The sequence below is a fragment of the Mesoplodon bidens genome, assembly GCF_964165515.1.
Source record: "Mesoplodon bidens genome assembly, chromosome: 5".
Taxonomy (NCBI): domain Eukaryota; kingdom Metazoa; phylum Chordata; class Mammalia; order Artiodactyla; family Ziphiidae; genus Mesoplodon; species Mesoplodon bidens.
Window position 1 is genome coordinate 102,580,658 of NC_138161.1, and position 25,977 is coordinate 102,606,634.

General features: G+C 46.0%; 1 protein-coding gene across 4 annotated transcripts in view; it reads left to right on the forward strand.

Moving 5' to 3' along the window:
* The first annotated feature begins 11,048 nt into the window (after positions 1-11,048).
* ST6GAL1 (ST6 beta-galactoside alpha-2,6-sialyltransferase 1) overlaps positions 11,049-25,977 on the forward strand; it is a 152,087-nt gene continuing 137,158 nt past the window's right edge. For 2 of the 4 annotated variants that reach the window (XM_081234324.1, XM_081234323.1), the window contains exon 1: positions 11,051-11,406. The gene's annotated coding sequence lies outside the window, so the exon portion shown is untranslated. Of the gene's footprint in view, positions 11,407-11,773; positions 11,972-25,977 lie in introns of those variants that run through there. The other 2 variants (XM_081234329.1, XM_081234325.1) reach the window with 2 other exon arrangements.

The following is a 25,977-nucleotide window of genomic DNA, read 5'->3' on the forward strand; positions in this document are numbered from 1 at the left end:
TTGTCTCCATGTTGCTTCTTTTTCAATATGCCCAGATGTGAGCAGGCATCTTCAGAAGCCAAAATGAAGTGCTAATTTTCTCACGGACATTTGTTTATTTCATGAAGTAGGTATCTTAGATGTTTGGGCTCCTGTAACAAAATACTATAGATTGGGTGACTTATTAAGAACAAAAATTTATTTCTCATAGTTCTGGAGGCTGAGAAGTCCACAATCAAGGCACTGGCAGATTCAGTGTCTGGTGGAGAGTCTGCTTACTGTTCATAGATGCTCATCTTTTCTCTGTGTCCTCGTGTGGTAGAAAGAGGTAAGGGGACTTTCTCAGGCAGTTTTTATAAGAGTGCTAAATCCCATTCATGAGGGCTCTACCCTCATGACCTAATTACCTCCCAAACACCCCACTTCCTAATACCATTTTTTTTTTTTTGGCCTCACCGTATGGCATGCGGGATCTTAGTTCCCTGACCAGGGATCAAACCTATGCCCCCTGCAGTGGGAGCACGGAGTCCTAACCACTGGACTGCCAGGGAATTCCCTAGGTTTTTTTCTCAACATATGAATTTGGGGGGGACATAAGCATTCAATCTATAACAGCATGTAATCATAATTACAATGTTTAATTTTTAATGGGATTAAAAGAAGAAAGAGAAGAAAAAGAAGAGGAGAAGAAGGAGGCTTCTTACGCAAGGTTATAAGCATTTGTATTTGTGTGTGTGTTTTAATTGGCCCTAAGGTTAAAAAAAGTTAGTTTTTCTTCTTTTTTTGATCGGGTTCACATCTAATAATTATAATAGCTTCCACCTTTTGAGTACCTATTAGATGTCTCACACGGCACATAATAGCATTATCGCTGATACTTACTGTGGTCCTTCAAGGACTATAGTACCTCCGTTTCATAGGCTCAGAGGGGTTAATGACCTTTCTCAAAGCCACCTGCCCAGCAAAAAGCAAGGCAGCAATCAAACTCTGTTTTGCTCGATCCCAAAGCCTACTGATGTGCCACTACAACCAAGTTGGCTACCGTCTCATTAGTTATTTAGGGAACGAGCTGTGTCATCAACATGATGGAGAGGCACACGGCAGAGGTATGGCCTTTTTGGAATTTTATTAAAGACCTTGGAGGGGATCAGAGAGGCAAATATCAGCTAAGAGGAGCAAGTCTGTTACCTGGCCATGGATGGAGCCAAGAAGGACCCCTACTTCTTTACCCCTGTGATACTGGATCAAAGTTTGGGGAATGGCTAAGTGAGGAGAAAAAATCCTGAACCAATTCAAATCACCTCTCTGAATGTGTTATGAAAAACTTATCCTGATTTGTAGATTTATTTGTTTAAGACAAAGAGTGCTTCCATGAAATATCTAATGCATTTTATTTGAAAGAGTACTTCGTTATACATTTAATGAATGAAAAAAAAATGGCCCCAGGAAATTCTGCAGGTGTTAATAAGACTTTGGAGAAGGAATAGGTCAGTTTGGACTCAGGGCTTCCTGGAGCAGCTTAGGGTTGAACTAGACCTTAGGAGACGGGTTGTGTTCGTGCAGGTGGAAGTGAGATGAAGGAGGCATTTCAGAGGAATGAAAAAGTATAAGCAAGTCCTAGGTGGAAAGATAATGGGGAGATGAGTCAGGTCATCCTCACATCACATTGCCTTCAAGGAAAAACTGATGAACCTAGTTGTTAAAGAGCGGCTTTGAAGTCATATACATGTTGGTTCAATCCCCAGCTCTGCCAATTACAAGGCATGCGGCCTTCCACCAATTACTTAAACTCCTGAAGCCGCAGTTATCTTGTTTCCAAATGTAGTTAATGATCCACCCTGCACAGGGACTTTGTGAGGATTTACTACCGCATAGTTTAGGTCCTGGTTCAATAACTTGAGGAAGTTATTATCTCTCAGATCATTCTGGAACATGCAGATCCTAATCTTAACATGCTCTATTTCACCTCAGTAATCAATAACTAAGAATTACGATTTCTTCTGCCTCCTGAGATAGAAGAAGCAGTAAAGCCACCTCCCCCTCTATGCCGAAACCCTGGGTGAAGGAAATGTATTATCAGAGGTTCAGCTTCACACAAAGCTATCTCGGATTAGGGACTTCCTTCTTCCCAGCAACAACAGTAACATTACACCAGTCTTCTGGTCATTTCCTACAATCTCTTCTTATCACTTTCTTTGTTTTTCTTAGCCCCTTGAAGAGACAGGCTGAGAAAACAGCCCTGACCACTAAGAAAAGTCAGAAGACAATGAGCAGGTACCGATTCCTCTCAGGGGCCTCGTTTGGGGAGGCTGGCCCACAGCAATTTCTGCTTTTTCTCAAGTCTTTGGTTCTCTCTATACTTTCTGGGCTGCCCTGTGGCCCCTGATTAGCATCTACAACAGAGTCAGATGTGGACTTTAGTCCAAACTTTTATTAGCTAGGTGCTCTTTGATAGGTCATTTGAGTCTCCTGACCTCAGTTGATTTATCTGCAAAATAGAGATCAATTGAAAGATATGTTAGGAAAGTGCGTTGGACATTCTCTAAATGAGTAACACATACTTAAGTGGGGAGATTAAAATCAAGCAGGTAGGGCTTCCCTGTTGGCGCAGTGGTTGAGAATCTGCCTGCCAATTCAGGCGACATGGGTTCAAGCCCTGGTCTGGGAAGATCCCACATGCCACGGAGCAACTAGGCCCGTGAGCCACAGCTACTGAGCCTGCGCATCTGGAGCCTGTGCTCCACAACAAGAGAGGCCGCGATAGTGAGAGGCCTGCGCACTGCCATGAAGAGTGGCCTCCGCTTGCCACAACTAGAGAAAGCCCTCACACAGAAGCGAAGACCCAACACAGCCAAAAATAAATAAATAAATAAACTAAAAAAAAAAGCAGGTGCGCTGTGCCCCTTTCTCTTGAACTCAACCATCAGATGAGTCCCAGATTCTGCAAATAAAAATCCCTCCTGAATGTGGTCTTATGACCTTCACATCTTTCTTGGGCAAGGAAATGAGTTTCCTAGTATTCATCCTTCCTGTAAGTTTGAGAAAGACCTCACAGAGGAACTGCCAAAGATATACGATAGATGATATCCCTTGCTCCCTGGAAATACAGCCTAATTGATGGGATCCCGAGCTGAAGTTGCTACAACCCTTTGAATACAAGTGCCTGTAATCCTCATCCCCAAACATTCACACACACACACAAATCTTCGGCCTCAGTGGGCCTGCCCTGGTGTCCCTGCTTTCTGGATGGAGTCATTCTAAGGCCTTCAGTTCATGACCTTGCGATGCTCTGAGCCATTTAGGTTAGAGAGGTGCAGGCTGTTATTAGCTTTATAGACCCCCTGCTTGCTAATTGAACTAGACAGTTGGTGCTTTATTATAGCACCATGTAATGGATAATGCTTCTTCATTCAGAGGCTACTTCCTGCACTGAACTTTGTCAGTGCTCCCTGAATGCTTAGCTAATTGCCCACACATTTAGGCCATAGCAGAGATAGTTACCGGCTAATTCAAATCACCAATCTCCCCACCAGCTCCTGGTAGGTGAACGCTACAGCTCTACACTCAGGTTTCTTGTGGGAAGTTACCAAAGATTTTGTGCTGTATGCTATACAAAGAGGGGTTGGAAAATTAATGTAGCTTTGCAGGAGGTATCTGTACGTTAGAAACTATCCCTGCAGTGAGGAAATATGACCTGGACACAGGTCATTGTCCAGCTGGTTGTGATCAGTTAACTACTGGTGATGAGGGTTAATGAGATAGCAGTTGAGGCTGCAGCCACATCTCAGTTGTCTAAAGTCCCTAATCCCATGGCAAAGTGTCCCTTGCTCGAGACAGTGCCAGGAGAGAAGGCTCCCCTGCTCATGGAGTACCACATGGTCAGCCATGTTTGGTGGCCTTTTACCCTGTGGAGGCACTTCTCTGGGACAACCTAGAAAGCCTTAGAAGTAACCTAGTGCTTTGTCTGCAAATTCTACTGATCACCAGCATTGCCTGGGGAGAGTGTTAACAATTACAGACACCCAGAATCCAGCCCCAGAACCACTGGGGGAGAGACTAAAACTTACATTTTACAGGCTTTTTGTAGGTGATTCCAAATGTCAGCCAGGTTTGGAAACAACGTATTTAGTCCAACTGCCCTCGTTTCATAAAAGTAGAGCCTTGGCTGAGGTCTGCATGCTAAATCGTGGGAGCTGGGAGTAAAATGCAGTCTGTTGATTCTTACGTTGGTATCCGGTGTGTTGTGTGACTTCTCTCAAAAAACATCAGCTGTCTTTGGGGAGAGATGTGTAAAATACGCATGGGTGAGACACAATAAACAATGGCATAATCCTCTGAGTGTCTAAGCCACCAGAACCTAACACTGGCCATTAGCTTACTGCAAGAAATTAAAACTTGGTTAAGAATCCAGCTTCACCACTTACTGCTTGTGTGACCCTTGTTAAGTCACTTACCTCTCAGTTTCCTCATCTACAAAATATGAATAATAAAGTCAATAGTAGCTACCGAATAGGGTTGCTGCAAGGGTTCAATGAATGACAGAATGTCTGAAAAGTGCTTGACGGAGCACTTGGCACGTAGGAAGTGCTTAGTAACTGTTAGCTTTATTTTTTGAGCATTTACTATGTGCAAACACTATACTGAGAGCTTGATGGCTGCCATTCCCAAGGTCCAGTCCTTCTGTGAAGCAGGCATTCTCGATCAAGCCTTCCCAATGGGCAGCTGGGGGAAGGACTGACTGGGCTTGTACCTTTGGCTGCATTGGTCTTTTGAAATTTGGCATTCTGTGATTGCTGTCCACATAGGTGATATGTAGAAATATGTCATGGTGACAATATCCTCTTGGAGGTAACAGTTGTGGAATTTTTGCAAATCTGACTAAAGCTCCTTGAGGGTGGAGCCTGTCCCTTGATCATCTTGGTGTCTTCTATTCATATTGGTGTTTGTTCCCTGATCTAGTCTAGACCCTTTCTTGGCCCAGAGTGCTCAACGAATGTTTGTCAAGTAGAATTAAATATCATCTCTTCAAGTTAATCTGATGCCTCCTTCCAAGAAATACTCTTGCCCTGGGTCATTTATCTTGACTTTCTTAATTCTTCATGGCTTACCGTGGCATGCCTTCACAATGGACTTTCAATCCACTTTTCCTCCTGTCATGCATGCTGTAAATGGTTTATTGCAGGACTATTTCTAATAGTGGAAAAATTGAAAATGACCTTAATGTCCAGCTGTGGGAAAATGGTTGAATAATTTATGATGCACTCATATATTGCTAAGAGCTATCACTTACCCATGCTTACTGTGCCATGTACAGTAATTACACTTTTCGTGTAATTAACTCGTTTAATCTTAGAACCACTTTGTGAGGTAGATACTACTATTCTCATTTTACAGGTAAGGAAAGAGAGCCAGAGAGGTTAATTAATTTGTCCAAGGTCACACAGCTAGGAGGTAGCAGAGTCAGGATTCAAACTCAGGCAGCCTGACTCCAGAGTCAGTATTCTCAGCCACTAAACTAAACCATCTCTCATATTGACAACAAACAGTGCAACAAACCGCTAATAAATTGCCTAAGAATATTTGCCTTGCATCTGCTAAGGGCTGAAGTGAATGAATACATTTATTGTTCAATATACAAGGGAAAAACTTATGATATACTCTAAGTGGGGTAGAAAAGCAGGATATCCTTTATATACATTATGATCTCAGCTATGGAAAGAAAACTGTACAGGAAATAACTGGAAGAAAATAGGCCAAAAGGTTGATTCTGCCTGTGGCTGATGGGATGACAATCTTCCCCACTTGATTCTTTACACTTGTCTGACTTTTCTATTTGTCAGTTCAAAAAAAAATTTTTTTGATTTATTTTTGGCTGCGTTGGGTCTTTGTTGCTGAGCGCGGGCTTTCTCCAGTTGTGGAGAGCGGGGGCTATTCTTCGTTGTGGTGCGGTGTGCAGGCTTCTCATTATGGTGGCTTTTCTTGTTGCAGAGCACCAGCTCTAGGTGCGTGGGCTTCAGTAGTTGCAGCACACAGGCTCAGTAGTTGTGCCGCACGGGCTTAGTTGCTCTGCGGCATGTGGGATCTTCTGGGACCAGGGATTGAACCCGTGTCCCCTGCATTGGCAGGCGGATTCTGAACCACTGCACCACCAGGGAAGTCCCTGTGTGACTCTTCTAAATTTCCTAAAGCAAACTTTATCTGTAAAAGGAGAGGGGAAAAAAACCTGTTAGAATTCGATGTTTAAAAATGTGAGGCCGTACAGAGGCAGGTTTGGGACGAATCACCAATAGGCATCAAACACTTGTTTTTTATACCCCCCTCCCAAACCCTTTGTTAATTTCAAAGAGGTTTCATTGGCCCACAAGCCCTCTTGTGCCAAGCCTGACCATTCCTGCAGGTTATTCTGACGGTCGTAAATACACAGGAGGCAGCTTCTACTTTGGGGCTGGTAGAAGTCCCTTGGGAAAAGCCAATTTCCTGGATCTTTTTGAGAGAATTTATTACAAGCATCTGCGATTCCTCAGAGCTCCTTTGCCCCTGTATTTCCTGCTATTGTTGGTGCATCTGGTCTCCTGCACATAGTTTTTGAGTCTTGCCCCCAGGGCAGCAGGGCAGCAGTTTGGGCCGCTGCAGCCTGTGAAGTGTCAGCAACGGTTTGATGGGCTTGTCCAGTCTTTTGCAGCTCTGGGGACAGATGCAGTATGCAGACAGAGGCCTTGGTTTCAAAGCACAGCTCAACACTCACTAGTGGGCTTTAAGCAACTCACTTTACCTCTGAGCCTCAGTGTTCTCATCTGTAAATGGGGATGATCAAGAGGCAAATCTACCTCACAGGGTATTGTGAGACTGAAGAGGGCTCAAGTGGGAGAATATATATGCAGACCATCAGCGAATATAAAGGTCCATAGTTATGTGAATTTTCTTTTCTCCTCCCTCCCTCCCTCCCTCCCTTCCTTCCTTCCTTCCCTCCCTCCCTCCTTCCTTCCTTCCTTTTTTCCTTCCTCTCCCTCTTTCTTTCTTCCTTTCTTTTTGTAGTTTCCCACTTTCTCATACCTTTTGGAGTCACTGCCAGAGGCTAATTAAAATTAATTAACATTAAAATTAAGGGAGCCTGCTAGAGGGAAGGACCTGGGAAGGGGAAGGCAGCTGGAGGAGCATCACAGTAGGGGAAGGGATGTTGAGGAGGGAGGTGTGAAAACGTGAGAGGGTGACTGTCAAGAGTAGAACTTTGGGGAGAGGAATGTTGTAAGCAGATATCTAGGAAGTTTGCCTCAAAAGATGTTTGCTCTAACACCATTTTGTCTCCTTCAGAAAACTTCTGTAAAGACATCGCTCACTTTTTAATGTTCTTGAAGTGAGATTTGTAGACATTTCCCCCCCACACCCCACCATGTATTATTCTCTTACTAAGATTGGCCTTAAGGCAAGAATAGGAAAAGGAGCTCAAGAAGACTTAGGCACACTAGGGTTCCAGAATGATCCCCCCAAGTGAGGATTAAATGAGAGCATGCAACAGAGACTGGCTTGCACACAGGAGATGTTCAGTACATGGCAATTATTATTATTATGAATCAAGAGACATTTTGCTAAAATGTAAGTGACTTAGAAAAGAGACCTGGTTTCTCATCGTATCTTCTAGGCCAGAGCTGGACAGGAGCTGACTGGGTGAAGTGCAGTCCAGCCACACATGTGCCCCCATAGTATGTCCATTTCTCTGACCTATCCTGATCACACCGTGCTGATTCCCCACTCTGAGGTTGTGGAGCCAGCAGGCCACTGCTTGCTGTACCAGCCATTTCCCTGTCCTGTGGCTGCAGTCCTCCCATGAGGCCTATCTCTAGTGTCCAGTCTCTGACCTCTAGTGTTGTTCTCCCCTGGCCCACTCCATGCTCCACTGGACCATCCATGTGGGGACAGCAGGAGCAGTCCTTGGGTGCTTAGTTTAGAGATGCTGTTACTCTATTTCTATTTTCTGACTTGGGTTTTAGAGACTTAACTGTGTCTGGGTATCTTCATCCTTGAAGCTGGCAGCACTGAGGCCCAAGGTAGGGGGCTCAGACGGACCACAGAGCAGTTCCTTTAACCTGGAGCCTACCTTTATGTTGGACAGTAGGTGCTGAAAGTGTTGCAGGAAGGGGGACCCCTTCTAGGGCCCGAGAGTGGACTCTTGTCTAACATTTGGAAATGAATTTTCCGAGGAGACACACGTGCTGACAAAGCAAGAGACTTTATCGAGGAGCACCTGGGCGGAGAGCAGGAGGGTAAGGGAACCCAGGAGAACTGCACTGCCACGTGGCTCGCAGTCTCAGGTTTTATGGTGATGGGGTTAGTTTCCACGTTGTCTCTGGCCAGTCATTCTGACTCAGAGTCTTTCCTGGTGGTGTGCGCATCGCTCAGCCAAGATGGATTCCAGCAAAAAGGATTCTGGGAGGTTGGTAGGACATATGGACTGGCGTCTCCTCTCTCCTTTTGACCTTTCCGAATTCTTCCAGTTGGTGGTAGCTTGTTAGTTCCGCGTTCCTTACCAGGACCTCCTGTTGTAAAGATAACGCAGGCAAGTGGTTATTATCGGGCCTGACCAGGGTGGTCAGTTTTGATCAGTGGTACCCCTAACAAAAGCATGCAGAGGACGGAGTGCTATCTAAGGGCTTGATGAACATTTATAGTGAGGTGAGGAAGAAGAGTTTAGAAGGTTATTTTCAACTGCCTGTGTCTCCTTTCACCCCCACCCAAGACTTTGTAATAGCATCAACCTCCACTTCAAGAGTGCTATGAAAATATTGTTTGCCAGTGGATTGCTGTAAACGAATGTTAAAAAAGCAGGGGGGCATTATTTGCATTAGCCAGTAAACTGCGTAAAATGATGACTGAGAAAGGCATGACCTAAAATATTATTCATGGGCAAAGGCTGAGATCAGTGCGGGGCAGGGAGCTGAGATGGTGTCCAGAGGGAAAGTAGGTCTCTATACTTCTAAGGAAAACATGCTGTCAAGGCAGGGGCTCCAGAGACAGTGAGGAGTGAAGCCTCATAAATAGGCTCGGGAGGACCGGACCATCCCCCATCCAGTGGTCCAGCTTCTTGCTTCTCACTTCTGGGTGAGAAGGCCCCAAAGGCTCTGAAGACACAGCAACCTTGAAGGAGCAGCCCCCAAAGGGAATAACCCAGAGCTGCTCCCAGCCTGGAAATTTGCCAGTGGCACTGCTACTTGCCTCCTCATCTGCCTTGGAGTCCCAGGACCTTCCTGGGCTTCCACTGTCATCTGTGGTCATCCTAGTCCTGCAAGCCAAGAATCCAGAGTGAGCCTGTCCCCTGTTTTCTCCATACCTTGGCTGGAGTTCTTCTGGTGATGAGAACCTTCTAGAGCAAACTCTCCCCTGTTTCTTGTTCTTGGTTCCGAAGTAGTGTTGACACAAAAGTGATGCTGAGGATGGAAATGATGAATGCTTTCAATTAATGTGGAAGAGGTTCAAATTCTGGCTCTTCCATTTCCAAGTGACTTGAATTTCCTCATCCACAAGATAGGGCTAAGGCCACCACATATCCTATGATGAGGAGAGAGTGCTTTTGCTCCCCAAATGGTAGCCATTGTTTAGATGTCCTTTTCTCATTCCCACTGTCATTGCCACCACTCCTAATTATATCTCCACTGATGTCAACTTCCAAGTTGATCTCTGTGTTCCGTGCTTTCATCTCGGATCCTGCCATCCATTTTCCAGGAGGCTCACTGCCGGAAAAATCGGTGTAAAACACAAAGAGGTATACCATGCCCCTGCACAAAGTCTTATTTCCATGTTTTTTCATAATAAAGTCAATGTACCACCCTCCCACCCTCCCAGAAATAGTCCTAAGAGTTTGTCGTTTCCACTCATTAACTCACACATTTTACTGTGATGAGCACCTTCTCCACACCAGAAATAAACAGACTGAGGAGCTTACATAAGAGTGCATAGCTAGTTGGTCATAGAGAATTGAATTCGCTCTGCTTGTCACCCTCTCCAGGTGGAGCTCTTTGTACTGAGCAGTAGTGCATCCTCAGCAGCTGGGAAGGGCCAGCAGTGACAGCAGGAGGGGTCCAGGATCTGGGGTGCGGGGAAGCAGTGTTTGGAAGAAGGATGTTGGGGATGAGATGAGGATGCCACCTCCCCTTCCCAGGATGGTGGTGGGGAGAGGACAACTCAATTTGGAGACAAAGTTCTGGGCCTGGGCTTCACGCACTCTAGCGTGAACTGGACTCTTGTTCCTAGAGGACCCGCACTACCTTCTACTCTCCTTGTCTCCTCTCACCCACCACTCCTTCCCTCCAAATACAGAGCCGGGTGCCAAGTGGGCCCTCGATAGACCTTCGGCAGATGATTATTGCCTCTGGTAGTCACGTCTTTTCTACGGGGACTGCATTGGTGGCCAAAGGTCGCTTCCGACCCTCCTACGGGGTGGTTTTCTGTCTTAGGGAAGTGGTCCCCAGGGTCACCAGGGGTGGTCAGTGTTTAGTGATGACGGTTGCTCAAGTGATTTCCTCTCGCTTCCTCCTGGCAGCCCCAGCTCAGCCCCAGGGAAGGAAGGAAACTCACTCCCTTTTCCACCCTCCCTGAGGCCTCCTACCCACCAGCCTGCAGACAGCTTGGTGTGGAAATCTCCACGGGTAGGGACTCGCTGACCCGCCTTCCCTTCTGTATCTACAGTGTGTAGGAGGTTCTTGTCACACCCTGTGAAATAGATTTTGTTGTTTCATATTCTACATAAGAAGAATTCGAGGCTTCAGAGAGGTTAAGGGACTTGCTCAGGGTCATGCAGCCAGTCAGTAGCAGAGGCAAGATCTATAGTCCCTGCTTGCTAGGAGAGTGCTGGATTCAACCCTCAGCCACCTGTGAGGCTAGGGTAGAGTCAGTATTTGGGAACCTTGCCCTTCCACGTTGCCCCTCCCCCTCGGCCCTCGGCCCGCCCTCAGCGGGGGCGGGGGTGGGGGTAGCGGACGGGGAAGCCGCATCCTGGCATCACTCGGGGGTTAAGTGCACCACCGCTAGCGACCTCCGGAGGGCTGGGACGGTTTGGGGTGCGGTGTGGCGAGGGGACCCACCCGGTCTTCCCTACTATTTGCATAACGGAGACGGCTCGTTTCCCCCGCCCCCTCGCCGCACTCTTCTTCCCTCCTTCCCGCGTCCGCGCCACCCCTCATCCCCTGTCCCCCCGCTCCTCCCCAAAGACCCTCCTTCAGGGACTCTTGCGTTGGGGCTCCCAGCTACCGGGCTCTCTGGCCACCGCCGGGCGAGGAGTACGGAGGCATCCGGGGGAGGGGAGTCCCGCGCAGGGCCGGGCTGGGGAAGACGCCTGGGGCACTGCCCCGCGCTAACAAAGGGAACCCGCTGCCTGCCGGCTGGGGCGTGGAGCTGGCTGAGCTACCGCAGCTTCGGCGGCCGAGAGCGCAGCGAGTGAGTAGGGCTGCGGTGGGCGGCGGCGCGGCCCGAGCCCCCCGGGAGGAGTGGAGCGAAGGGGCACAGGATGGGAGCGGAGCGGCGGGGTCCGGGGCGCGCCTAGGGCGCAGGGAATCGGTGTCCAGCACCCCTCAGACGCCTTGGCCGCTCTGACCAGCCACCCTTTGGCTGGGGGTGTCTGTGGATTAATCCGGGCGGAGGGGCCGCCCTGGCTTCTCCCAGGCTCCACTAGCCTGCGGACCCACAACAAACCCACGTGCGCGCGGCCGCGGGGAACCCCGCTTTCTCCACTGCACCGTCAGCATGGGAGGGGGATTCCTTGCAGAGTCCAGATTCCTTCACATCTTGCCTGCCGGATTTACAGACGGAGAAACTGAGGCCCGCGGCGGGGGTGGGGGCACAGGTACCATAACAAATGCACGTGCGCCCTGTGCTGGGAGCGTGGCGCGCCGCAAGCCCTTAGGAGCCGCCCTGCGCAATCCGGCCATTGTCTCAGCTGCCGGGGAGGGAGCGGCGCTGGGGGCGTCACTTGCTGGAGGAAGACGACAGACCCGTTTAAAAGGTACCACTTGGGTATCAGACCAAATTGCTAGACTTAAAAAGGGAAACACGAAAAGAGAAGGAAGCTACAAAAGATTACCCCAGGCCGGGAGTGTGTCCCCGGCCGTGGTGCATGAGTTGAGATGACCCGGACCACCCCTCACTTCCACCTCACGGTGGTTTCTTAGAGACAGGGGTTGAATTAAGGGTCTGTGGGTCCCCCTCCTAAAAAAAAGACCGTGCCCAGCGCACCACTGTCCCTGCACTGCCTCTGTTGGGGACGGCGAGTGCCTCCTTAGCCTGCAGAAAGAACAGTTCGATTTAAACGGCGCCCAGCGCAGTCTTGGGTTTCGTTTGCGCTTTGCCTTTGTAGATCCCTGCGTCTAGCCAGCCCCGGTGTCACTGGCTCCTTTTGGCTTGTTGTGTGTTTGTACAAACAAGGCCAGCCGAGCACTCTTGTTCTAGGTGGGGACGCTATTATTTTCAGTTCTATCCTAGTTTATTTGAGGGAAATTCCGAGGTCCGGAAAGAGAGGCCTCTTGTTTGTTTTGCTTCTTCTTTGCCTACGTATGCTCAGCTCAGCTTTGCAGGTTTTAGTTCATCAGACCTGTTCAGGCAGCAGTGAGGTGGTTGGGGGCGGGGAGTGCATTGGCTCAGTAGGGGATGGTGTGGGTGCAGAAGGAAGCCCGTCAGGCTGTGGGAGTGGGTGGTGTGCGCGGGAACCTAGGCACCGCCACCCTTGTGCTTGCGGAGCGGTCGGGTTGCGGCTTCACCTTGGCCAGCTGCGCAGCAGATTAACCTGTCCCTGGGGTGGGCGGGGGTGGGGAGTGGGGAACTGGAGGGCCTCCGGCGCTGCGCCCCTGTTTTTGGGAGTCTAGAGAGCATCCAGTGAACCCTCTTATTTTACAGGCCGGAAAACGGAGGCCGGGAGGGTTCAGCTCCTTGTCCAAGTTTAAACCGAGTGAAATAGGCCACCTAGAGAGGACTTGAGTCTGGGTCTCCCACCTCCCACACTGCACACTGCCATGCGGTCGAAAAGGCAGAACCGGGATTCTGTGGTTGGCTGAAGAGGCAGTGGCCTTAGGCAGAATAGAGTTAAACAAAGAACGTAATTCAGATTGAAAGCTGCACCCTTCCATTATCCCTTTCAAGAGTTCTTTACCCATTTGAGAACAGATAGATTTAGTAATTCCTTACTCTCCTAGCCTTTCATAAGCGTAGTTAGTTTTCTCTTCTGGCTGCCCTTTCCCCTCAAAGTTGGAGCCGGGCCAGCCCTGGAGACTTGGATGTTTTGCCTGTCATCCCTGTGCCAGGAGGCCTTTGTTTGGGCATAAGCACTCCAGGAAGAAAGTGTCTCCTAGGGCGCTACTCCTGAGTCACTTGTGGGAGAACAAAGCATTGTTTTCATTGATTTTATTTAATTAAATTTTTTAAAATGAGAGTCCCACGAAGCAGCTACTTATGTTTGCATTTGGCAGAGGAAAAGTTGGAAAACCAAAGAAAACACATTGAGTCTGGGTTTCCCCAAAGCTAATGTGCTGTTTCACCCTGTCCCTCTTATCTCCTGACTGCACCTGTTTCTTTTCTTAGGGTTTCCAGGCTGTTTCATTTTTGTGGTAATTCCACTTGGCACTTGATTAGAGATCTCATCAGGACTCTCACCCTTGTAAGGAACTTATGAAATCACCTGGCCAGTTTTTCTAAATGGAAAAACTGAAGCTCAGGGAGGAGAGATTACATGCCTAAGGACACACAGCAAGATGGCTGCTTTTAGTGCCTCTTTTTGCGTGAAAGGGAAACTGTTGCATCAAATGAGTTTTTGTTGGTACCCCGGAGTACAGTCAAAGTTATGATGGTTGTTATAACAACACCCTTTAAGTCACAGAATGAATTCCTTAAGGACTTAAATAGGTTTTGGTAATTAAACAAAGCCCTGGATCCCAATGGTAGATATGGTGAGGAGTATTATATTGATAGTTATCATTGGGGATCGGTTTTCTTTAGTGTTTACTAACTGGTTCACTTTACTCTTGCCCTGGACTCCTCTGTTTTAAACTATGATCGTAAAACGAAAGGCAGCAAGAAGTCAGAAGAGAGACCTCACTTAGCTCTTCATGCTACTTAATTTCTTGGGCTCCGGTGTCCTTCTTTGTACAATGAAAGTCCCTCCTGCCCAGTCTCTGCACAGGCTGTTCAGGTGCAGTGGAAGCTGCTTGGCCCTTAGAGGCAGAGGATGGGGTTTGGGTCAACCCTCCTCTCCCTGTGTTCCTTGAGGACCAGGCGGTTGCATCTACAGGGTGTAATGTAAGGGGAAGAACATGTATGCATCTCCTGGGGCTGTGGTGGGTATTAAGTCACGTGACTCATGCTTACACCTTTTCAGACCTCTTGTCAGGGTTGGGTGCTCACCAGCTTTTTAGTGGTAGAGAATGACGGTTGGAGAATAACCCCATTGGGTAAGCCCTGTGCTTAAATGAGAGACCCAACCTAGTCAGTAACTGGGGTGAATGTCTGCCAGACTGTAAAAAGGGCCTTTGGGGGGTTGTGAAGTGTGTGTGACTCTAAGGTAAATAAACCTAGTAAAAAACACAAAAACCGAACCCAGAACTTTCGCACCGAGGTGAGTGCAATCTAAAGTCTTTCTATTCATTCACTCCGTATTTACTGACAAGCAGGCAGGTCAGTGTGGGAATGGTTCCTGTACTGGACCTGGAGTTACAAAGAGCCAGATCCACTCATTGCCCACCCACCCCTGCTTGGAACACATTTGGATCTCCCCTCAGAAATTGCCCTCAGACACAGATGTGGAAAACAAACGTATGGACACCAAGGGGGGAAAGCCGCAGAGGGTGTGTGTGTGATGAACTGGGCGATTGGGATTGACATGTATACACTGATGTGTATAAAATAGATAACTAATAAGCTGCTGTATAAAAAAATAAAATTAAAAAATTAAAAAAAGTTAAAAAAAATAAAAAGAAATTGCCCTAAAGAGCCTACAGAAAATAGATCTAATTTATCTCAAAATCGACCTCTGTGGTGGCGGGGTTGTCCCTTTTCTTCATAAGTTAAACCAAGAGCAGGTGGTCAACGAGAGAGTGGAAGAAGGAAGGCTTCAAAGAGAATGTGGATCTCTACAAGTGTGAAGATGTGGTTGCATTAAAAAGTGACAGGAATAATTCATTAATGAAATTTGCAGTAATATTCTGGAACATTAGAGTCCTGAGAATTTGCTTAGACTTGGTATCAGTGACTTATTCAGTAAGAACTGAATTGGGGAAAAAATACCTTTTTTCTTGCTTGTCTGCAGGTATACTGCATATATTCTGACTTGGATAGATGAACTTTTTATAGTTGTATATGTTACAGTAACATAGTAAGCAATGTGGTATCATCACATTAAAATACTGGAGTGACTTTCTAAGTCATTACTAGAAGGGTCAGGTTAGCCTTTAGAATCAACTTGGTGATTTAAATTTTGTTTGTCATTATGATTATAAAAATACAGCATGCCCATTGAGGACAATTTGGAAAGTACAAAAAAGTATAGAGAAACAGCAAGAAAATTCCATTATTCAAAGGCAACCATTGTTAACAATTGGCAATTTTCCTTCTTGTCTTTTTTTTTTTTTTTAGTGGATTTGTTTTTTCTAAATGGTAGAGAACATACTGCAAGTACAGTTACTCTTGGCTTTCTTACTTAACCTTTTCATATACCCAAGTCACAGTTTATATCCTCATTAAAGCTGCACCTTTTCATTCATCACCATATCAGCATCTCCAAGGTCCCATGGTCCCATGGGATCTGATCACTCCAGTGAGCATTTCAGTGAAGGCCTATAGAGGAAGGAGTCTCCAACTTCTTTCCCCTTTCCCAACCATGCCTCAAGCATCCAAATACCCTTTAAAATATATATATATTTTTCATGTTAGAAGAGCCTAAAGTCTAATGGAAAGAGAAGGGCCCTGCCTGTGGCCTTGGGTTCTAGTTCTGCCCTTGTGGCAATTTATTTTAACACCCAGGTTTTCAGTTTCTGTATGTGTTAAAATAAGCAACTCCAGGGTCCTTTATTAATTCATTCCTCCCATCTTCGAGGGCCCACTCTAAACAAAAACTGTATAAGAAGAGCTCATGGTCCAATGGAGGAGATGGGGTAACTAGAGACTAGTTCAGGATACCCTGGGAATGCAGAGGAGGGGCAACAACCCCAGACTGGAGCAGTGGGGAAGGCTTTCCCACAGTGGCCCTATCAAACTACTTCTAATTCTTCTCTATTGTAATTGACACCATGATTAATGTCTGTGAATAAATCTCTGTCCACATTCCAGATTATTCCCATAGGATTGTGGGAACAGTAGGAATTAAGAGCATAAGTAATTCAGGATTTGAATTCTTGTTCACAAATTACCACCAATATAGATGAGCTTCAATTTCCTTCTCTGTAAAATGGGCATAACAGCCCTTACCTCACTGGCCCATTGTAAGGATTAAACAAAATCATCGTTAAAGGGCCCAGTACAGGGCCAGGTTTACAGAAAGCCCTCCGTAAGTGATAGCTATTAGTGTTATAATTGGGATTTTCACAAGCTGCAGAAACTTTTGGTCCTAATATTTTTTCTTACCGTGATAGCAGGCAGAAAGTTAATTAAAGTGGTACCTCCTACCAGGTGACAAATTGAGAGAGAAATGATCACTTGCATGCTGCATTACAAAAGTCTTCTTATGGAAAATTTCAAACACACGGAAGTAAAAAGAATGGTGTAATTACCTCCTTCCTCCCATTTATAATCATTTACCTTCAACAATTATCAAAACTCATGGCTGGTCTATAACCCCACACTCTACCCCACGTGACTTTGAAGTACATCCCAGACATCTTTTCAGCTTAGCCATAAATATTTCACTGAGTTGCATGATGCATATTTGAGGCAATGGGTCGTGCTGCTCTTGGAGCCCGTGTCTGCTGTCACTGTTACCTATGGAACCGTGTGTGTGTGTGTGTGTGTGTGTGTGTGTGTGTGTGTGTGAAAGAGAGAGAGAGAGAGAGAGATAGAAAGTGCCAGTAAAACTTAAGTAGTTTTACTGCTCAAGTGAATTTTCCTGCTGTGTCCCGTGTCACAAAGAGATGCGATAAAAGGAGCACTGAATTTAGAGTCAGGAGACCTGATTTTGCATAAAGGCCCCACCCTTTACCAGTTGTATGCTTTCGGCAAGTGACTTCTGAATTTCTTTAAACACATTTATAAAAAATTTGGTGAGGAGTGAATGAAGTAATCCATGTGACAGCCCAAGCAACGCAGCATTAGTTGGCCCTGAATCAGACTTGAACCCAGCCTTCCCTCTCCAGAAGCAGAGCTTCCATATGGAATGAAGGTCAGAGACTGACGGCCTGGTGGTACTAGTGTGCCTTCAAGTAGAGTTGCTGCCTGTCTCGTTCTGAAGATGAGGTCTTCGCTCAGATGAGTAGCTGCCACCCCATGCTTGCGAATCTCCTTTCACCCAACCCCTTCCCTCTGATTTATGGATAAGGGCAAGGAAAGCCAGAAAAGGTAGGGCCCTGCCAGGTGTGCCTGAGAAACAGATCTTCTCTGATGCCTCTTTTCCTCCATGGGAAGACACCAGGCTCCCCTTTCTCCTCCAAGTTTGTTGTCTTGGTCTCTCCTAACTCACTGTTGCTCCCAAGTAGGAATTTTTGACTCAACTAAAAGGAGAAAATTGATTTGATTTAGTAATTAAATTAAAGTCCTCTCTTTAATACACTGAGGCTCCCATTATCTCCGGGCCTGCACTGTGACTTGCGGACTCCTCCGGCTGTCTCGAGCTAGCTGTGTGGCCTTGGGCAGGACGCATGCCACCACAGGGATTCGACCCACAGCTCTCTAGGCCCCTTCCAGCTTTGAGATCATCAAATGGGGAACAAGTATAAAAAGGGGAAACTATACATAAAGTTAGGGGCTTCTTCACACAAATAATAAGTGTAATGTTTTCTTTTAGAATGTTCAAATAGGGTAAAAAATGAACCACCTTACCTTTTGTTATTTCCCCCAATCCCACTTCTCTGCAAAGTGACTACTGTTTGCAGTTTGTTGTGGGTCCTTCAGCCCCCTTTGGATGTACGTATGTATGTATTCATGGTTATATGCAGATACATTTATTTATTTATTTATTTATTTTTGGCTGTGTTGGGTCTTCGTTTCTGTGCGAGGGCTTTCTCTAGTTGTGGCAAGCGGGGTCCACTCTTCATCGCGGTGCGTGGGCCTCTCACTGCCACGGCCTCTCTTGTTGCGGAGCACAAGCTCCAGATGCGCAGGCTCAGTAGTTGTGGCTCACGGGCCTAGTTGCTCTGCGGCATGTGGGATCTTCCCAGACCAGGGCTCGAACCCGTGTCCCCTGCATTGGCAGGCAGATTCTCAACCACTGCGCCACCAGGGAAGCCCTGCAGATACATTTAAAAAACTCAGTAAATGGATTACATTGTAACTGCAACTTTACAAACTTGCCCTTTTCACTTTACTATAGGTATTGGACGTCTTTCCATATCAGTATATACAGATTATTTTCTCATAGCTGCATCACAGCCTATATCATGGATGTGTTTATTTAACCAGTCTTTTGTTGATGGATATTTATCTGTTTCCATAAAAATATATTTCTAAGTGTATTTAGACCTTGGACATTTGGAACGCTGGTTGTAAATGTCATGGTTAAATGACGTCAGTCCATCAAGCTCTGGAAAGGGTGGTGAGAGAATGGGTGCAGGAACACTGAGAACCATGCCCTGGAAAGCTGAAATGAAGGGCTCCTGGGAAGCTACTAAGAGCCGGCTGTTTGAATGGAAGGTTATTTTTGGAGTTGGCCTGCCTGATTGGGTGCCCTAGGCCGCCGGCGCAGGAAACTGAACTCTGCGTCATCACCTTCTCCCCCTCATTCCACCAGCCCTGGCTCTTCCACATTTGTTTCTCTTCCCAGGGTCGGTGGCATCTGGTGGGAGGACTGGAACTTGAGTGATGGGAGGGAGGAGAGAGAAGTGAAGAAGAGGAGGAATTGATCTCAGGCTCTGGAAGAAGGAATGTGCCAGTTCTACTCTACCTTGTTGTTCAGACCCATCTGGAAAGTCGTGTTTCGCCAGGTCCTGTACAGATCATGATAAAATGAAGCACACCCAGAATTGGGCTTACTTGGAAGACAGAGGTTTAGGACACCATATTGGAGGTAGAATAAATGTGGAAACTGGAGTGTTCTAGCCTGCAGGAGATAAAATAAGAGGCAGCTTCTTCATGTGGAAGAATGACGAGTTACACTGTGTTGCTGCTGGGGGGAGGAAAACCAGTACACAGTTGCAGAATGGCAGATAAGGAAGAACTTACTCAGCAGAACTGCCCAACCAGGGGACAGGCTAGGTCACAAGACAGTGAACTCCCTGCCATGGGAGTATCTAAGCAGAAGTCGCAAGTGAACTTATTTGCCATCAGAGGACTCTTGCTTTTCAGAGAGGTTGACCTAAATGCCTGGTAAGGCCCCTTCCACCTCTGAGAGTCTATGACTGTGGGAGAGAGGGAAAATCGGACTGAGGGGGTGGGACAAGTTATGGACAATGTGACTGGAGCTTTTGTCACCTGCTCTAAAAAGGTGGAATAAAATGGAAGCCTTCAAAGGAGACTTAGACCATTGTTTCCCCTGGATCTTGGCAACCCTCCTCCGGTTTTGTCCTTGGCTTCAGCTCAACTTGATTTTATATTCATAAATTATTTCCACAGAAATAAATATATCACATACACTTTAGATGACCAGGAAATCTGGCAACCAGAAAAGAACTACATGTCCCAGGAGGATGATTGTAATTTTATTTTTATTTTTTTATTACAGTCTTTCTAAATTTGCATCCATCTCCTGGTTTCCCTAGCACAGGACTGAGACGTCATTCAGCTTTAATTTTAGGAACATTCTGCCCTTTGCAACCTCTCAAAGGTCCCCTGAGCTGGAGTTGAAATGCTTGTCTCTTTCTTTCCTGTGGATGAGGAAGAACCTCTTGGACTTAAGTCTTAGCCAAGTCTTAGTGAGGGAAACGTGGCAAGTTTACCATCTTCTAGGCTTTTGCTGTGCTCCTCACCCTGATAAGGCCCTGTTTGTTCCCTTATCCAGTCCTCATAGCCTTGGTGTCTTGGTATCATCAGCTCCATTTTGCAGATGAGAAAGATGAGCTTCAGAGAGGGCTAGGAACTACCCCAAGATTCACTGCTGCTAAGTAGTGATGCTGGCACTGGGTGTAGCTCATTCCCTACATCATGTTACAGGTTTTTCCACTGCTAATCATTCCCAGTCCTTTGGGGCTGAGATGCCCTTCGTCCTTGTGTTTCACTGGGAGCTTGGTTGAATTTCTCCTTATGGGGCTGATGAAAGCTTTCTACCATTCCCCTAAGAACAGATGAATGAAAGAACTCATGGGACAGCCATGTGTGAATAGCTTGACATTCGGATTCAACATACATTTGCTTCTTCCCCTTTTTCGTAAGAGTTATTTTCATCAAGCCTGGTTTGCCTTTTTTTCTTTTTTCCCACCTGCCTTTTAAAGCACCTGTACTCATTATCTGGTTATAACTGGAATAAACACACCCACCAGTAGTGAGCGTGGCTGCAGATTAATGGGTACCATTGCTTGGCTACCTTCGATGCCTTTAGGTAGTAAATGGAGCTCAATATTGGCATTGTTAAGGGCTTATCTGCAGCTGTGCTTGTAGGCTCTTGAACAATTTCTTCTCTTGTAAAGTTTATTCAACATTATTTTGTTCACTAAATGTTTATTGTGTGCTAGGCATTATGCTAGGCATTGGGAGTATCTACCCTAAGAGCACACATTGTAGATATGCACACACGCGTTCAGTGTAACTGGCGGGGCCTTAGAAGTTAGTGACAGACAAACTTTCTGTGTTCTCCTCTTCCTCTTTTCTCAGAGTCCTTGCTTTGTCCATTCGTTCACAGACAAACTTTCTGTGTCCTCCTCTTCCTCTTTTCTCAGAGTCCTTGCTTTGTCCATTCATTCAAGTAACACTAGGTGCCTGCTGTAGCCCATGCACAATGCTCAGTTTTAGAACGTAGACCCAAATTGCCCCACAGTTCTCTTCCTTTAAGAGCTTAGTTGGAGGTGGGCATGCAGATGTTAATAACAATATAATGTGATAAATATTATGATTTGGATGTATACAGAGGTTGAGAAGATGGTATAGTGAGTTTGGGTAAGCTTTCTGGAGGACCTATGACCTACCTAAGCTGGGTTGTAGAGGGTAGTAGCTGCTAGCCTCTGGGAAAAGAGCATTTGAGGGAGAAAAGGGAGTGCAGGAGTGAAGGTGTGGGGTAGAGAATGGCATGTGCGGGGGAGCCACTAGCAGGTTAATGTCCCCAGAGGGGAACACATAAGGCAGGAAGTGCTGGGAGATGAAGCTGGAACCATTATACCCATCATCAAATATAATTTTCTTAACCTCTCTATGGTGGCATATACTGTTATCATTTCTGTTTAATAGGTGAGGAAACAAAGGCTGAAGGAGGTTTGGTGACTGGTTCAAAGTCAGACAGTGAGTGAGTTGAGGTGCTTGAACTTGAATGTAGGCCTGCTCAACCCTCACAGTGGTGCCTGCAGGGGCCGAGAAGGTCTGCCTTGAAGACTGAGGTCATCCTTCCGTCTCTATTAATCTTTCAAAAATCACACCCTTGCTGAATTCTCTTCCTCTTCCTCCACCTGCCTTACGGTGTTCTCACTAGTGAGTCTGATGTCGAAGGCCTCTTCTGAGTCTTGGTTCTAGTTTTCATCCTCCTTTTCATTCAGAGAATCAGTAGCCCAGAACTCTTCAAAGAAAACCTTTATTGCCCAACCAGGTGTAACAAGGGAGAAGGAGAAGATTCACCCCCTTTCTCAAAAGGTCCAAGTTCATTAAGTAGCCCAGGCATTACCTGTGTATCCTTTAGTTCAGAGAAACCCTTTGGGGGCTGGAGAGGGAGCAACCTGGGTGGGCTGGAAGAGTCTGGAGCAGGTGGGCTTTGAGCTGTCCCTTGAAGGATGCGTAGGATCAGGAAGGTGGAAGGCATGGCACGTAAGTAATATTATTCTGTCTCACTCAGTGATAAATGGCTTATTCTACCCATCCCCCAAGATAATTTCTGGGTTGGAGTTAGCTCTTGGGCTGAAGAGGCAGTAGGAGGATTCATTCAGTTATTCATTCAAAATAAAGTTTATTGAAAACGAATCCATTGAGAGCTCAAAGACAAGATGATGAAACTACAGAATGAAATAAAAAGGGCAATTACAGAGCTAAGGAAAAAAAATGGAGGATACAAACTACATCATTAGAGGAAAAGTTAATAAAGGAACAAAGCAGAATCCACTGAAAACTAAATTACTAACAGAGAGAGAAGGCATGAGGAAAATCACAGTATATGCTGAGAAAAAGGATGAAGAAACTCATCAGAGATCTAAAGGTTGTAAAAAGGTTGTAAAAAGATCACTCAGAAGGGTAATTGGCCTATCTGTGGAGGCACAGATCACTTCTCTTGCTCCATTGACCAAAACATAATCACGCAGACAAGCCTGGCTGCAAAGGAGCCTGGGAAAACATCTCCAGCTGGGTGGCCATGTACCCTCTTAGAACTCATATTTGGGGAAGGCCTTTTATTACTGAAAGGAAGATGAGGAAAATGGATATTGGGAGCAATTCATTTCTGCCCCAGGGAAAAAGTCATGTTGGTCTCAGACTTGATTGCCAGCAGAAGCAGAACTTGAGAACATGGAGAGGAAATATTTACAGAATTCCAAGGGAAAGGTCATGTGACTGAAGACTTTTACACTCAGTTACATCACTCTGTAAGGATAAGGCAGGTAGCCATTCTCATCTCTTCATGTAACACATATAAGCCCTTCATGGGAAAACCTACTTGATGATGAAAAAGATTAGTCAAAAGCACCCTTTGGAAGGCATGGTGATAGGTCATTTGGAGAGCCCTTCTTCTACTCAAATAGAGAAAACCTTAGCATGGGTGGGCTGTAAGTCTAAGGAACAGAATGGGAGGAAGTGAAAAGAGTGTAATGGAAATGGAAAGCTGAGGGAGGGAGTGGGAGGACGTTAGGTGCTAACTTTCCCTCTCTCACACTAAGTCGGGTGTTAGTATCATGGCTCCAACCTCTCAATTAATTTTTTTTTTTTGCGGTACGCGGGCCTCTCACTGTTGTGGCCTCTCCCGTTGCGGAGCACAGGCTCCGGACGTGCAGGTTCAGCGGCCATGGCTCACGGGCCTAGCCACTCCGCGGCATGTGGGATCTTCCCGGACCAGGGCACGCACCCGTGTCCCCTGAATTGGCAGGTGGACTGTCAACCACTGCGCCACCAATTAATTTTTTTAACCCTTTATTTTTTAAAATTTTATTGGAAAAAAGAATCTAAAAAAGAATGAATATATGCACATGTATAACTGAATCACTTTGCTGTACACCTGAAACTAATACAACATTGTAAATCAATTATGTTTTTTTCTCTTAAATTTGGAGGAGTCTTTAAGGAAATAACATAATTTTGATGTAGAAACATTTATTAAAAGTTCAGCTTTTCCTCTGTTTTACTTTTCTGTATAATTAAAATTAAATTAAAAAATAAAAAACCCCAGCTGTTTTATTAAGCAATCCCATCCATTCTTCTTTTATGCATTCTTCCATCTTCCACACTTCTGTTCAAATGTAAATGTAGAGACATGCAATGAAGGATATTAATCTATTTTTTTTCCTGGATGCAGGGATCCTGGGTGATTTTTAGCTCTGTATAATTTTGTGCATTGATGGATTTAAAAAAGTAATGAGCTGGTCTTATTTGTTTTTGTCTTTTTTTTTCAGTTTTTTACTTCTTTAATCTTTTTTTTTTCTTTTTTAAATTGAAGTGTATTGATTTACAATGTTTCAGGTATACAGCAAAGTGATTCAGTTATATATATATATATATGTGTGTATATATATGTGTGTATATATATATATATATTCTTTTTCAGATTCTTTTCATTATAGGTTATCAAAAGATATTGAATATAGTTCCCTGTGCTGTACAGTAGGACCTTGTTGTTTACCTATTTTATGTATAGTAGTGTGTATCTGTTAATCCCAAGTTCCTAATTTATCTTTCCCCCCAACTGGTCTTATTTGAAACAAACCACTAAGACTAATTTAAAAGGCCTCATTAAATACTAATGCTCAGGGTGTGGGGAGTGAGGTGGGAGATACAAATAGATGAACAAGGCCTTGTCTTTTCATGGAGAAGTTGGTGAGTCAGTTATGTGAACACCGGACTCTAGGCAGAACAAAACACTTTGTAAATTAGTTGGACAAGTGGGGTGTTGGGGTCCCGAGGACAGTGGGGAAGTTTTCACAAAGGAGATAGTGTTTGAACTGGATGTTGAAGGATGAGAAGAGTCCCTATAGGTGGAGGATGGGAGGCAGGGCATTCCTGGCCTGGAGGTAGCAGGAGCACCAGCAGGGAGGAGTGAAGGTATGTGGTGTGTCTGGATTACCCTGTCTGGGTAATCTATGGTGGTCAGAGAACAACGGGTGAATGAAGGAATAGCTACTGTTCGTTAAGTACCCACAGCGTTCCAGATGTGACACACAGATCTCTCTAGGCTGCCCAACAGCCCTACAGAATGCTGATAATTATCCCTACTGTGCCGATGAGGAAACTGAAGCTGAGAGAGACTTATCCGCCCAGAGTCCCTCAGGGGTAAGACGGTGATTGAACCCTCTGAGCTGTCTGTACTCCAAAGCCCATAGTCTCTCTCCTGTGCTGTGATTTGCAGGGCACAGAAGATCTGAATTAGCCACCTTTGTGAAACATAACATATACAAATACAAATAAATATTGAAACGTTTTTATAGGCAAATATGTTTTATATATTTCCATACACGCAGACCTATGACATAGCCATATATTGGTTGGCCAAAAAGTTCGTTCGGGTTTTTTCCACGCCATCTTACCGAAAAACCCAAAAGAACTTTTTGGCCAGCCCAATATTTTGCATGTAAATTTTCTAGGTAAATTTTTAGGTAAATATAAATCCTAAATTGTGGTTCGGACTCTACTGTCCAGAAGCTGTGTGGTCGCACGCTACTCAGTTCGAACTCCAGTTTCCTGATTGATAAAAGGGAATAATGGCTCTCGTGCTGCCTCCCCTCAGATTTGTTTTTGTGTTCCAGTTAGATCATAGATGTGAACAACGAGAAAGTATAAAAGTATACAAGAGCCACACAGAAAGGTTTGTTCTTGCTGACACACCCCTCGCTCTTCTGAGAGCTTACAGACATCTGTTCGAGCACCCACAGGTGTCTGTAAAAACTCTCATAGTCATGGACACGGTCCCTCAGGCTTGCAACAAACAATGTAGTCAGCCAGCCAGAAGCTGTGCTTTCCTGGTTCAGATAACCAGCTGGGGGCTGTGGAGGGAGCTGGGGCGGGCTGTTGGGGGGTGGCGTAGAGGGAGGGGAGCGAGGTAAGCAGTCTGTCTGGCTCCCCCCACTGGAGCCAGGGTGTGGGAAGGCTCCTGCCTCCCTTCCTGGTTGCTGGGTAAGTCTGGGCCAGAGTGGAGTCGGGATGGCTGTCAACAGCTTGGTGATTTATACCGGGCAGAGGAGGGTGTTTCAGACATGCCAGGCTGCAGGAAGGAACGTTGGAGCTGCCAGGCGAGCAGGCCCCTGCCACGTCTGTCTGGTAGAGGCTCCTGGTCTGGAAAAGGGACAGGAGGGACAGAGTCGTCAGGGGACTCTGGAGCAGACTTTAGGAGTACTAGGAGTACTGATGAAGACAAGGCAGGGCCCTGGCCCCAGACAAATTGGACTCTGATGCAACACATCAGGGTGGACGGGCAGCCAGCCCTTGGCACTGGGCTAGAGTGGCCCAAGGCAAGTTACTTGTGCTCCAGGAAGGACTGGGATTGTTCCAAGGTCTAGGTTGGGGCCTGGTGTGCTCCTGGGGGCCCAAAAGCCCTGTTGTGTGTGTCATGTG